Source organism: Gigantopelta aegis, chromosome 7 (genome assembly GCF_016097555.1).
Source record: "Gigantopelta aegis isolate Gae_Host chromosome 7, Gae_host_genome, whole genome shotgun sequence".
NCBI classification, from domain to species: domain Eukaryota; kingdom Metazoa; phylum Mollusca; class Gastropoda; order Neomphalida; family Peltospiridae; genus Gigantopelta; species Gigantopelta aegis.
The window spans coordinates 44,663,007-44,676,545 of NC_054705.1; the positions used below are offsets into that span (position 1 = coordinate 44,663,007).

The 13,539-nt window shown below is 33.7% G+C and overlaps 2 protein-coding genes across 4 annotated transcripts in view; one reads left to right on the forward strand and one right to left on the reverse strand.

Moving 5' to 3' along the window:
• The window catches only part of LOC121376871, a 3,529-nt gene extending 2,531 nt beyond the window's left edge, over positions 1 to 998 (reverse strand). For 2 of the 3 annotated variants that reach the window (XM_041504657.1, XM_041504656.1), the window contains exon 1: positions 886 to 998. The gene's annotated coding sequence lies outside the window, so the exon portion shown is untranslated. Of the gene's footprint in view, positions 16 to 885 lie in introns of all 3 variants that reach the window. The other variant, XM_041504658.1, reaches the window with a different exon arrangement.
• An 11,127-nt stretch (positions 999 to 12,125) lies between these two features.
• LOC121377049 (transmembrane protein 241-like) overlaps positions 12,126 to 13,539 on the forward strand; it is a 135,220-nt gene continuing 133,806 nt past the window's right edge. The window contains exon 1 of the mRNA XM_041504900.1: positions 12,126 to 12,193. The gene's annotated coding sequence lies outside the window, so the exon portion shown is untranslated. The remainder of the gene's footprint in view (positions 12,194 to 13,539) is intronic.

Sequence of the window (13,539 nt, forward strand, 5' to 3'; positions counted from 1 at the left end):
AAAATAAAACAGTGGCTGTACATTATTTTGTTTGGCCACAGTTTAGTAGGATCCTTATGATCTAGATCCCAATGATCCTAATCTGAACGATAAAACCCATATCGTGATAAAATTAGTTTGTCTGCACAAGGAAAATTAGTCCAAGGGATATTAGCAAGGTTATGATTGTTTCCACGAATCGCTGTCAGATGTTTGACATGGAATATTAGTCTGGAAATAATAAATATAGATATGTGTTTTAAATTAAATTGAATAGCATAGTAGCAAATTAAAAACAAAATGGGAAGTCTGGGTTTGATGATGAACTGACAGTTTTATTAGGAAACCCATGAATTACTGACGTATACTAGATACTTACGTAAAATGTTGAATAAAATGACACCATACATTTAAGTATCTGTGGACGTTTATTCGATTAGGGATAATGATGATGATCAAACCACGTCCGCTTGTCAGTTATGAAGCTATTCCAGACCAATATACTTATTTTGATTATGCCTGATCTTCAGAAAGAATTGAAACACTTGGACTATGGAAGCAATCACGACGTCGCCTGAAACAACCTTTCGACACTGTCTTTAGCTGAGATACGATTTTCATAATGGAATGCGATTTTGTCTTTCCGATTTGACGACTCAGTCGGGAGATGTATGGCCACATCTGGTACACTGACATCTCGGTCACTAACCACTCAACAACTAAGCACAAACCCATGGTTCTGGACATACATTTCAAGTAGCTGAGGTGTGTTCCCAGGACAATGTGCTTGAATTTTGGTTGGATATAAAAAGGAAATTAATTCCATGTGTAGCTGCGGCGTGTGACCAACACATTGTGCTTGAGCGTTATTGAGCAGTAACATGAATTGAGATGAATGAATCTTACCTTCAACAAGGTTCAGTGTGGGAGTCCCAGAAAGCGCAGACGAACGATGAATACCAGGATGCTTCTCTCTGACTTTATAGAGGAAACATCCTCCTCCACATCCTGTTGATACGCCTGTTGTGGCTCAACGTGTCAATTAATTAAGATGGTTATCTAAAAGACCTGTTACAAACGATTTTAATGTGTGTATGTGTTTTATGTACATTATGTTTGCATATATTTTGCTTATAAACAACTGTGCACATTATATATATATATATATATATATATATATATATATATATATATATATATATATGAGAATATAAATAGTGTTTGATGTGGAGAATAACGATTTAAAAATAATAAATAATTCTTTTGTCATTTTTCTTTAATTCATTCACCCTGAAGATAGGCGCTTCTGCAGTACATACTGGGCGGTGAGGGGCGGGACGTAGCCAGTGGTAAAGCGCTGGCTTGATGTGCGGTCAGTCTAAGGACGATTCCCGTCGGTGGGCCCATTGGCCTATTTTTGTTCCCGGCCAGTGCACCGCAACTGGTATATCAAATATCGTGGTATGTGCTATCCTGTCTGTGGGATAGTGCATATAAAATATTCCTTGGTACTAATGGATAAACGTCTATACGTCTAAATTATCTAACGTTTGATGTGCTCTAGTGATGTTAAACAAAACATTTTTTCTATAGTACAATCTGTGTCAATAGAAGGCATAAATAGTTTAGCTTTGTCACAGTAGTCATACATTCAGATATATAGATACTAGTGTATCATACACGCACGCACGCACATACATGCAGTAAACTACTCTTATTATTATTACGAACCGGAAGGGACAATGATATACATTTGAACATTAATCAAATTTCAGTTTATGTTTTTCAATTATCATATTCACAACTTATTTACAAACCTCACATTTAAAAAAATTAATTTGTTTTATTCAAATATTTCCAAAAGGCTATTAGGTTTTTAAATTTCGCAAGGATTAGGCATGTCACTAATGAATGTAATATCAGTGGCGGGTCTATTTCAGGTAGCTGGGGTGTGTGACCAGAACAGCGTGCTTGAGCATTAGTGGGATATAAGCACAAAAATAAGTTGAAACGTCCGTTTGTTGTGCCCTTTTTAATGACTTTTTTTTTAAATAAATTTTATTGCCCCGGTAATGTCAGGTTGGTGCAGTATGAGTGTTATACATACATGTTTAACACCTTTATAGCATTACATATACACGTGTACATATATAAATACACGTTTAACACCTTTATAGCATTACATATACACGTGTACATATATAAATACACGTTTAGCACCTTTATAGCATTACATATACACGTGTACATATATAAATACACGTTTAGCACCTTTATAGCATTACATATACACGTGTACATATATAAATACACGTTTAACACCTTTATAGCATTACATATACACGTGTACATATATACATACACGTTTAACACCTTTATAGCATTACATATACACGTGTACATATATAAATACACGTTTAACACCTTTATAGCATTACATATACACGTGTACATATATAAATACACGTTTAGCACCTTTATAGCATTACATATACACGTGTACACACGTTTAACACCTTTATAGCATTACATATACACGTGTACATATATACATACACGTTTAACACCTTTATAGCATTACATATACACGTGTACATATATTAAATACACGTTTAACACCTTTATAGCATTACATATACACGTGTACATATATAAATACACGTTTAACACCTTTATAGCATTACATATACACGTGTACATATATACATACACGTTTAACACCTTTATAGCATTACATATACACGTGTACATATATAAATACACGTTTAACACCTTTATAGCATTACATATACACGTGTACATATATAAATACACGTTTAACACCTTTATAGCATTACATATACACGTGTACATATATAAATGCACGTTTAACACCTTTATAGCATTACATATACTCGTGTACATATATACATGCACGTTTAACACCTTTATAGCATTACATATACACGTGTACATATATAAATATGTATATATGAAAAATTAATATTACAATTTAAAAAAATAATACTAATAATAAAGAATAAAAACCACTATACATATACCGGTACCTCTCCATTACAGGTTTCATATGGGCAGATCAAATGTAAAAGACGGTGATTGAATAAAGAAGAAAAAAGAGTAAAGATTTCCAAACTAGAACCATTAATGTTTAGTTTCAAATACAATTTGCCAAGGTCTCCATACTTCTTCAAATTCATTGCAAAATACATTTTTATACAATATATATTTTTCAATTTGCAGTTTATCTTTTATTATATTTTGAAGTGCCTCAACATTTAGTCCGGACTTTTGAATTTTCATTCTATAAATATAATATTTTACATTAATAATTAGCCAATTAATAATCTGTATTTTTTATTTGTAAGTCCAAACAAAACTTTTGTCAAATGAGATGTGTTCACCTTTGGCTTGTAACCAATATTCAACAGATTTTCAGACTTAAAGGGACATTCCTGAGTTTGCTGCATTGTAAGATGTTTCCGACTAATAAAATATTTCTACGATTAAACTTACATATTAAATATATTTTCTTGTTTAGAATATCAATGTCTGTATATTCAATGTGTTTCTGGTCATCTTAATATTTGTAAGAAGCCCAAACTGGATTTTGTCTTCAAATAAAGATGGGTCTTTTAAAGCTGACAATGGTAAGCTGTAACAATATCCCCATATTTGTGGAGAAAAAGCGCAACTCAATTTACAATATTTTAGTTGTGAAGTACGTAGTGCTTTATTCCTTTTCAATAATTGTTATATTGTTTTACTTCCTTTTGCATCTTTTAGAAAAATTCTTAAATTGAAAGGGAAAATTGGATTGTTCAAGGGTACAAATATTTGGTTGTCAGTTTTAATATTGCAAATAAATGTTCCGATTGCTCTTATTAAAGTGGCGTATTCTAAGACTGATGTTATATTGTACCTTGTTTTACAAACTTCATAATCCATAAACTGTCCTTGCTCATTCAACAAATCTTGTATAAAAATGTTGCCGTTTTCAATATAGTTTTTCTACAATGTGGCTTTATCATCTGTAATTTTATTACTATTATACCAAATGTTTGTAATCTATTTTATCATTATTTTCCCCAAGTCTGTTTTTGTTGTATCTTTAACCAACTCTGTAATACATTTTTCCAAAACAGATTTTTTAATTAGAAAGAAATGTTTTATTTAACGACACACTCAACACATTTTATTTACGGTTATATGGTGTCAGACATATGGTTAAGGACCACACAGATTTTGAGAGGAAACCCGCTGTCGCCACTACATGGGCTACTCTTTCCGATTAGCAGCAAGGGATCTTTTATTTGCACTTCCCACAGGCAGGATAGCACAAACCATGGCCTTTGTTGAACCAGTTATGGATCACTGGTCGATGCAAATGGTTTACACCTACCCATTGAGCCTTGCGGAGCACTCACTCAGGGTTTGGAGTCGGTATCTGGATTAAAAATACCATGCCTCGACTGGGATCCGAAATCAGTACCTACCAGCCTGTAGACCGATGGCCTAACCACGACGCCATCTCCATAATTCAACATAATTTCTATCATTAATCCTGTTATTACCTGGAATAAAGTTTTCCATTTTTAATTTGAAGTAAAAAGTTGTCTTATCCATGAGGCTTTTAATGCAATCATAAAATTTTACAAATGTAACATTTTAACGCTTCCAATTTTATACTCTTGTACCAATACTTCTCGTTTAATCCTTTCTTGTTTGTTCAGCCATATAAAAGTTTAATTTAATAATTACGTTATGCACACAATTGCTCAATAAATAAAGTAATTGCTTTTTTGGTCCAGCTTCCGTTTGTAGTTTACAGTTTGTAAATGCACACTCTAAATCCTAAGAAACTTCAACTTTTGTAAATACGTCAGTTTAGCCCATAGCAAAAGCATTACCAACTTGAAATAATTAATTCTGCGAATTTCTAAAGTGCATAAAGATAAAACTAACATTTCTTAATTGCTTTTTTAGTCTAAAATTTGCGTAAAACAATTTTACAGAAAAAGCCTTTAGAATATTTATAAAAACGACATTATTAAATGAAATGATATTTATTTTGTAAAGGTAGATCTCTTCCTAGCGTGACGTAATTTCTGATTGGCTGTTATGACGTCACGTGGTACTTAAGAAAAAGTATAAAAGGCTGACGTCAATGGACGTCAACGGTTGTTCTCTCACTCGTTCGCGGTCTGACAAGCAAACATTAAAGACATGTCCCATTGTCCAACTTTCCAACTTTATTACATTGCATACATTTAAATTGACACCAGAATAACTTTTACTTATATTTTTAAAGTCAAATTTTATTAACTTTACCATCTTTATTTAATTAACTTGTTTTATGGAAGCAATATTTATAAGCAACTGCAATCTGTTTACATTTATTGGAGATGCAATCTCACTGGTTTGATATAACTGGAGCTAAAAGGAAGAGATCTATCTGTATGTTGGAAACTTACCTGTGAACATTAACTTTATTTCTATTTACTCATCATCTTTAAATAAATTTATAATTCTGAAAACTGGAACACTTCGTCTTTGTCATCTGTGGATGTTATTTGTATTCTCTGGACTTTGTTAATATCCTTTGTTAATATCCTTGGGACGCGGCCACAACAAACATGGTGTCAGAAGTGGGATGTTATTTGTATTCTCTGGACTTTGTTAATATCCTTTGTTAATATCCTTGGGACGCGGCCACAACAAACATGGTGTCAGAAGTGGGATGTTTATTTATTAAATAAACATCCTTGATCCGGATCCACGTACTGAGGAGGAATCATAACACTTTCCAGGAAAACATTATTTATTCACAGAGTCATGGATAATGAAGCTGTCTGTTCACCAGATCCTGAAGTTACTCTTAAGTTGCCAAATGTCTCGGAAGGAGCTGGACAAGTGATATCTTGTTTAACGAGGATAGCCTAGAAGATCCGGTATTTTCAAATGGAAGGAATGGAGTGGAATATCAGACTGAAAAATCTTATTTACAGGAGATGTCTTCCAGTGAGGAAAATACAGTGAGGTATTCAGTACCTACCTTACAAGTAGGAGGCAGGACATATTGTAGGAGGAATGTAATGGACTATTCTTCACCAAATTTCTTTTTTGGAAAATTACTTGTCTCCGGATAGACGAAGTAGGATAAACCATCCAGTATCTCACCTGCGGAATAATAATTCAAGGGAGACAACTCACAAAAACTGTTCAGGATATATCAACCCGATGACTATACGGCCTGACTGTTATGATGGTATAGCAGACTGGGAAGAATATCTCTCACATTTCCGCAACTGTGCTGATCTTGGAGACTGGACAGAACAGCAGCAGTTGTTAATTTTAGCTGCCAGCCTTAAAGGTACTGCAAGAACATTTTATATGGGTCTTACCTTATTGGAAAGGAATTCTCTTGATCACCTGATCAAAAGAATGAACCAAAGATTTGGAAGTGAGAGACTGCAGTCACTCTGGTTGAGTTGCCTTGAAACGAGGAGCAGACACCTGGGCGAGTCAATTGCTGGTTTTGCTGATGATATACGTCAAATAACTAAAAGAGCATATGGGCATCTGGATAGCCAAGCTCAAGAGGCTATCGCTTTAAATCAGTTTTACAAAGCAGTATGTCCAGAGGTAAAATTTAACTGTATTGACAGGGGTTGTCAGACACTGGATGATGCAGTGGAAGTATGCGAGAGATATGAAACTCTTATAGGTGACTGTAAGGATAAGAAAAGAGCCTCAGTTCGAGCTTTAGGAGGAGAAAATGTGAACTACACAACTCAGTCCATGTGTAATACTGAAAAGAATGGATTTTCAAATCAAATACAGGAGCAGAATGATTTGCTGAAACAAGTGTTGAGGAGAATCGAAAAACTTGAAACGGGATATAAACCAAACTATCAGAAACAACCCATTGTAAGGAGGTGCTTCATTTGTAGGTCTCCTAATCATATAAGAAGAGACTGCCCTGTATGGAAAATTCACTTGGAGCGGAAGGATGCACAATATAGTCAAAATAGACTCTCGGGAAACGTGAGTGTCCTCTCAGTAGGTCGGGAGGGGACGGAGACATCGAGGCCTTTACATAGCACAGATGTCAGGGTCGGAGTAACTACAAAAGGAAATGAGCTGTGTGACAATGGAATGTACATAAAGGGACATGTGTATAAAGTCACAACTAATTTCCTTGTAGACAGCGGGTCAAGCATTACAGTTCTTTCGAAAAGAACATTTAATAAAATATCTGAAAATGATAAACCAACACTGGTACCATGGTCAAAACCTATAAATGGAGTTAATGGTACAGAATTGGAAACATTAGGCTGTGCTATGATGAAGATATTTCTTGATGGACAGGAATATGATCATCCAGTGGTTATATGTGATATAACTATTGATGCTATTCTAGGACAGGATTTCCTGCTTACGTTTGCTGAATCAATAGACTACAAATGCTTGACACTGAAGCTAAAAGGCCAACATATTCATTGTACAACCGGAAAAGGTGGGATGGTTTGCCGAGTCGAAGCAAGGAATACAATCATAATTCCAGGTAATACAGGATTGTTTGAAACGAAAAATAACCACACAAATGCAGATACACTGGCTAGAAATCCATGCAAAGCTTGTCAGAGACAAACTGCAGTACAAGACATGGATTCAAATAGTGCTGATGATATAGACATGACTGATGAACCACTTGATCAGAGAAAACCAGCTAACAGACAAGTATCCATTGCTGCTGTATGTGCTGTTATCAGGAAACAAGATACTGGGACTGAAGTTGAACCACACACTCGTTCACCAGTCATCCTAGAGGGCTGGAATGTAACTGAAATTCATCAAAAACAGTTGGATGATGAAAACATCTTTCCTATACTTACAGCATTAAGCGAAGGTGAAAGACCAGATTGGAGTGAAATTTCATCCAAATCATCAATTACCAAAACCTTATGGCGACATTGGGATAGACTGGAGATCCATTCAGGTGTCATGTACCGGCGGTGGCATGATGAAAATGAAGAAACAACTGAACTGCAGCTGATCGTACCTGAAACACTGAAGCAAGATGTGTTCACATTTTACCATGACATCCCAACTGGAGGACATATGGGCAGGCAGAAATCCCTGGAAAGAATAAAGAATGCATTTTACTGGCCTGGAATGAAAGAACACATTGAGGTATATTGTCAAACTTGTGACTTGTGTTTAGCCAGGAAGCAGCCAAAAGCCAAACCAGCACCCCTTGGTAAACCTGTTCAAGAGAAAAAGGAAAGTGAAGTGGAATCTTATATATCCGAGCTTGAACATAAATTAAAGCGTGTACACAAAGCAGCCCGGAAAAGTCTGAAAAGACATGCTGTGTATCATAAGAAAAGATACGACACGAATAGCAAAAGGCGAACATTCTCGAAAGGACAAGCTGTATGGCTTCACAACCCTCTTCTAAGACATGTAGTTTGTGAAAAGCTGACTTCCAACTGGAAAGGTCCGTATCTCATTACCAGGAAACTTGACGACCTGACCTGACAACCCTCAAAGGAAGAAAGTTACCCCTGGAGGTAGATTCAGTCCAATAAGCTGAAAATGTGTAGGAGAGGGAACATTTTCTTCAGAACTCACAGTGCTTATTATTATATCATATAGTTGGGGGTTTTTAAATGTTTTAAAAGGAAATGGCATATGAGAAAGAAAAGTAGAAATACTACTAAATAAAAATGTATAATACTATAGAGAAAAAAATGGAAATATGGTGGTAAAATTTGGAAACAGAGCACAGTATAACATAGTAATTAGGTGTGGATACATGTTCAAATGGATGAAGGCTGTGTAAGAAACAGACTGGATAAATTTATAGAAATTGTATTGTAGAAGTATTCATTTTAGTGTAAATAGATAATGAAGCCTGATGTAAATAGTTTTAATTGTCTAGTTCATCTAGGAATTGGCCATAGGTAGGATGCAACAATGTTGTGGTATATAGCACACCTGGAATGGAATGGTGGTTCTATGATTTCTGTGGCAATTCCTTGTCATCAGGGCGTATCCGGATGTTGGGAGGATACGGGTTTATCTCAGTAGGAGATAAGGTGGTTAAATGGGTTTAATGTAGTGTTGACTACAGGAATTGTTTCAGCAGTTAGACTTGATCAACCTAATTGGCTGGGACACGGATACTTTTCTTCTAGTTGGGGATTAGTTAATGATGACTGGAATTGATGAATAGACATTTAGCATATTTAATCTGGCTGGTTATGTAATGCTAGGCAACCTTATGGTTGGAGATCCTGGAATACTTCTGATACTTTTAGAACCATGAAGGACTGTATGTGCAGCATGTATTGTGGATATAAATAAGAGGAAACTGTGTTTAGTCTGTGGATGGAGCAAATTCGAACTGTGCTGTTACATTTGGAACTTTAATTCCCGGATGCCACCGATGGATTGTGTTTTTGATAAACTGTGCCTTTGATGAACTGTGAATTTTTCTTGGATAAGCAGTGTTTCTGTGAAGATATTAATGAATAACTATTCGTGTTAATGTGAAATTCAGCTGTATGTGACATCCATGAATTGGTTTATATTTGACCCAGAGTGTCCAAATTAAGAGGGGGAGCGTGTCATGGCTGTCCCAACAATTTTCGTAACTGCTGTGACGTGGACCTTTCTCAAGTAATTTTAATATTGAACAAAAGACAATATTTATTTTTACATTTAGTAGTAATTATTTGCATATTTGCTTGTATTCTGTAATGTCTGGAACTATGCCATTTATTATAGTTATTGTTTAATGAAATTCTTAGTAGTGCCGTTTGTCGTGTCGCGCACTATAGGCAAAAACGAAATTGCGCAACTATTGTTATTAGTGATCGTTTGGATGCACAATGCGAGCTACATTTAGTTGTATTTCATAATAATATGTTTATAGTGTAAGAAATTATGTTTGTAAATAGTTGCCGTAATTTATTTATGGGATATAAGTATATTACGATCGCTAAATGTGTTAATTTAATGTTTGACGTCCGTGTTTTGGTCTTGCGGTCTTCGACTTTATTTAATTCCCAAATTCCTGTGCATATAAAAACTATGACATAACGTTGACATTAATATTATTGATGTAAATATTTCCATAACTACAAAGTGTGTGTACTTACACACTGAAAACATCCCATGGGCTCATAAATAAACCTGGGATAAATTTCCGTTTGATCGACTGTTTTGACATGGCTGCCGGGATTGACCTTGCCCTTCAGTAAAGTTTACTTTCCTCCAAAACTTGTACGATCGATTAGCTATTTTCTTAGTTAAACGTATCCTAATATTGTTTGTACATTATGGCAAATCATTTTATTAATTAAGTGAGGTAATAACTGTAAAACTGATTACTGTAATATTAGTGCTTTTAGGAACTATATCCTTGTACGCTGAGAACCTGTTTACACATACTGGTTGCTAAGGTCTGATATATCGGTACACAATGTTTGTAAACAACAGTATAAACATGCTGTTTTTATAATATTCCCAAAGGCTTTTTCATTAAAACTATTTTATATTGAAATTAGACCAAAAAAGCAATTGTGTAGTGATAGTTCGTGTTTATGCACATTAGAATTTGTTTGTATTATTAACCCGAATTCCCAATGTATTTGCAATGCACTTTAGCGTGTCTTTGTGCCTAGTGAATAATGTCGTTTTCACAATAATCCCAAAGGCTTTTTCATTAAAACTATTTTATATTGAAATTAGACAAAAAAAGCAGTTGTGTAATAATAGTCTCATATTTATGCACATTAGAATTTGTTTGTATTATTAGCTTGAATTCCCAATGTATTTGCTATGCAAAATGAGCGTGTTTTGTGCCTGGTTAATAATGTCGTTTTTATAAATATTCTAAAGGCTTTTTCTGTAAAATTGTTTTACGCAAATTTTAGACTAAAAAAGCAATTAAGAAATGTTACTTTTATCTTTATGCACTTTAGAAATTCGCAGAATTAATTATTTCAAGTTGGTAATGCTTTTGCTATGGGCTAAACTGACGTATTTACAAAAGTTGAAGTTTCTTAGGATTTAGAGTGTGCATTTACAAACTGTAAACTGCAAACGGAAGCTGGACCAAAAACAATAAATATATATATATATATATATATATATATATATATATATATATATATATATATATAATTCACGCAACTGTCAGTTTTGTTTTATTTTGCTTAAAATGGTTATATATATATGTGTGTGTATATATATATATATATATATATATATATATATATATATATATATATATATATATATATATATATATATATATACAGCAGTCAATATAATTGTAACAAGATGGTGGGTGTACATAAATGTACATAAATACAATAAATACATACTAATAAATACAAAACAATACACAGAATATCAGCCAGAGGATTTGAAAGTATTCGTAATTGGATTACAAAATATAGAAAGTTTTCTAAGGACACCAGCTTTCTTAGATTTTAATAATTTATAAAATGTATATATATATATATTTGATTTAGACTGACAGAAAGATGGTAAGTAATGCTTTCTTTCATTCTTGAAAAACAAACATGTAAATATATAATGAACCTCATCTCCGATATCGTAATTATTACACAATGGACATATTTTATTATACTACTATTACTACTACTACTATTACAACAACTACTACTACTACTATACTATACTATTACGACTACTACTACAACAACAACAACTACTACTACTACTATTACAACAACAACAACTACTACTATACTATTACGACTACTACAACTATTACTACTACTACTACTATACTATACTATACTATACTATTACGACTACAACAACAACAACTACCACTACTACTACTACTACTACTACTACTACTACTACTACTACTACTACTACTACTACGTTACGCCCAACTGATAAAAAAGCGCGTTTTGCGAAGCATTGTGCAGGATGTAAAAGTACTACGAAAAACACATCAGTAACAGCTTGGTTTAAACATACATGTATTTATCATACCTGACAGCATAAGTAACTTTAACACTCTATCGCAGATAATACTAGATTGTGTAATTCATGTCGTCACGTGTATGCACGTTCACAATCACACATTAGTTTTTGTCCTATAAAGTCAGACAGAAACGTCTAGTACTTTACCATTCGTTGGCATTTGGATCGAGTCACGGCATAGGTAAGATTTTAAAATATACAGATATATGTAGCAATATAAATTTTAAAAACTGTGATAACTATGTAAAGCTACCCTATTGAAAAGTCATGCATTTTTGTTTTGTCCTAGGGTGTACTAAAATAATTATAACAGTTTTGTTTGGTCCCTCAGGTGGTAGCAAATTTGTGTCTGGCTCATGGACTAATATATGTATTAAGACTCATTTAGTGTATGGCTTGTTTTGAGATAGCAGGGTTGCAGGTTTTATATAACTGACAACATCTTGTTTTTTCTTATGTCATTTATCTCTATCTTGTATTCTTCTTCTTCGTCTTTTTCTTCTTGTTCTTCTTCTTCAATATCTTCTTCCTTCTGATTCTCTTCCCTCGTATTCTCTATTTTCTCTGTTTAAATCTCGGATTAAATATATATATATATATATATATATATATATATATATATAATATATATATATATATATATATATATATTATATATATATTGTAGATAACTGCCAGTTTGTCCTTTTTATGGACAGGTCTCAATAATTTGTTTTAATCTGTGCGTTTGTGTAAGTCAGGGGTTTTTTGGGTTGTTTTGGGGTTGTTGTTTTTTTTATAGATTTTTGCTTGTATGAGTTCTGTTAGTTCCGTTAGTGTTTGTTGTTTAAAACATGGGTCCCCTGCACGTGCTGTAACCTCACCGTGGTGCAGGGGTGTAACATTCTCTTTGAGATTGGCCAATACAGCACACAACTGAAATTTTGAGTAAAAGTCAGTATCTATCTGTGATATTTGTATTTTTGCACAGTTCTTTACACTGTGTTTTTGTTTAAATCTTGAATTTGTATATTGATGTTGATCATCACTATGTTTGTTTGCATCACCATAGTTTTGACAGCCAATAGCCAATGTATTTGTCGTGCTGGGGTGTCGTTAAACATTCATTCATTCATTCATTTAGAACATGGGTATGTATGGCAAGTAGTGATTTGGGGCTCCCAACTTCGACACTGCTATGTAATCTGGGACAAAAAATATTTATTTAAAAAAACACAATTTAAACATATATTTGAATTATTTGTTTGTTTAGTTCACTTTAATACCAGCACAAGATTAATTTCTTTGATTTGTACAGGGTATATACTCAGTACAAGTTTTAATGATTATTCATATAAACAGTTTTATATTTGTTGAGGCCATGAACGGTCGTAGAACTGCCGACACTAAAGTCACTCTTTGCACCCTTGTTTTGGCTTCATACACAATAAACATAACATATCCAACGGCAATTTCTTTCATATCATATATTTGACGAATGGTACTTTTTATTTCTTTCATCTTTTAAAACATTTCCATGAGACTGCC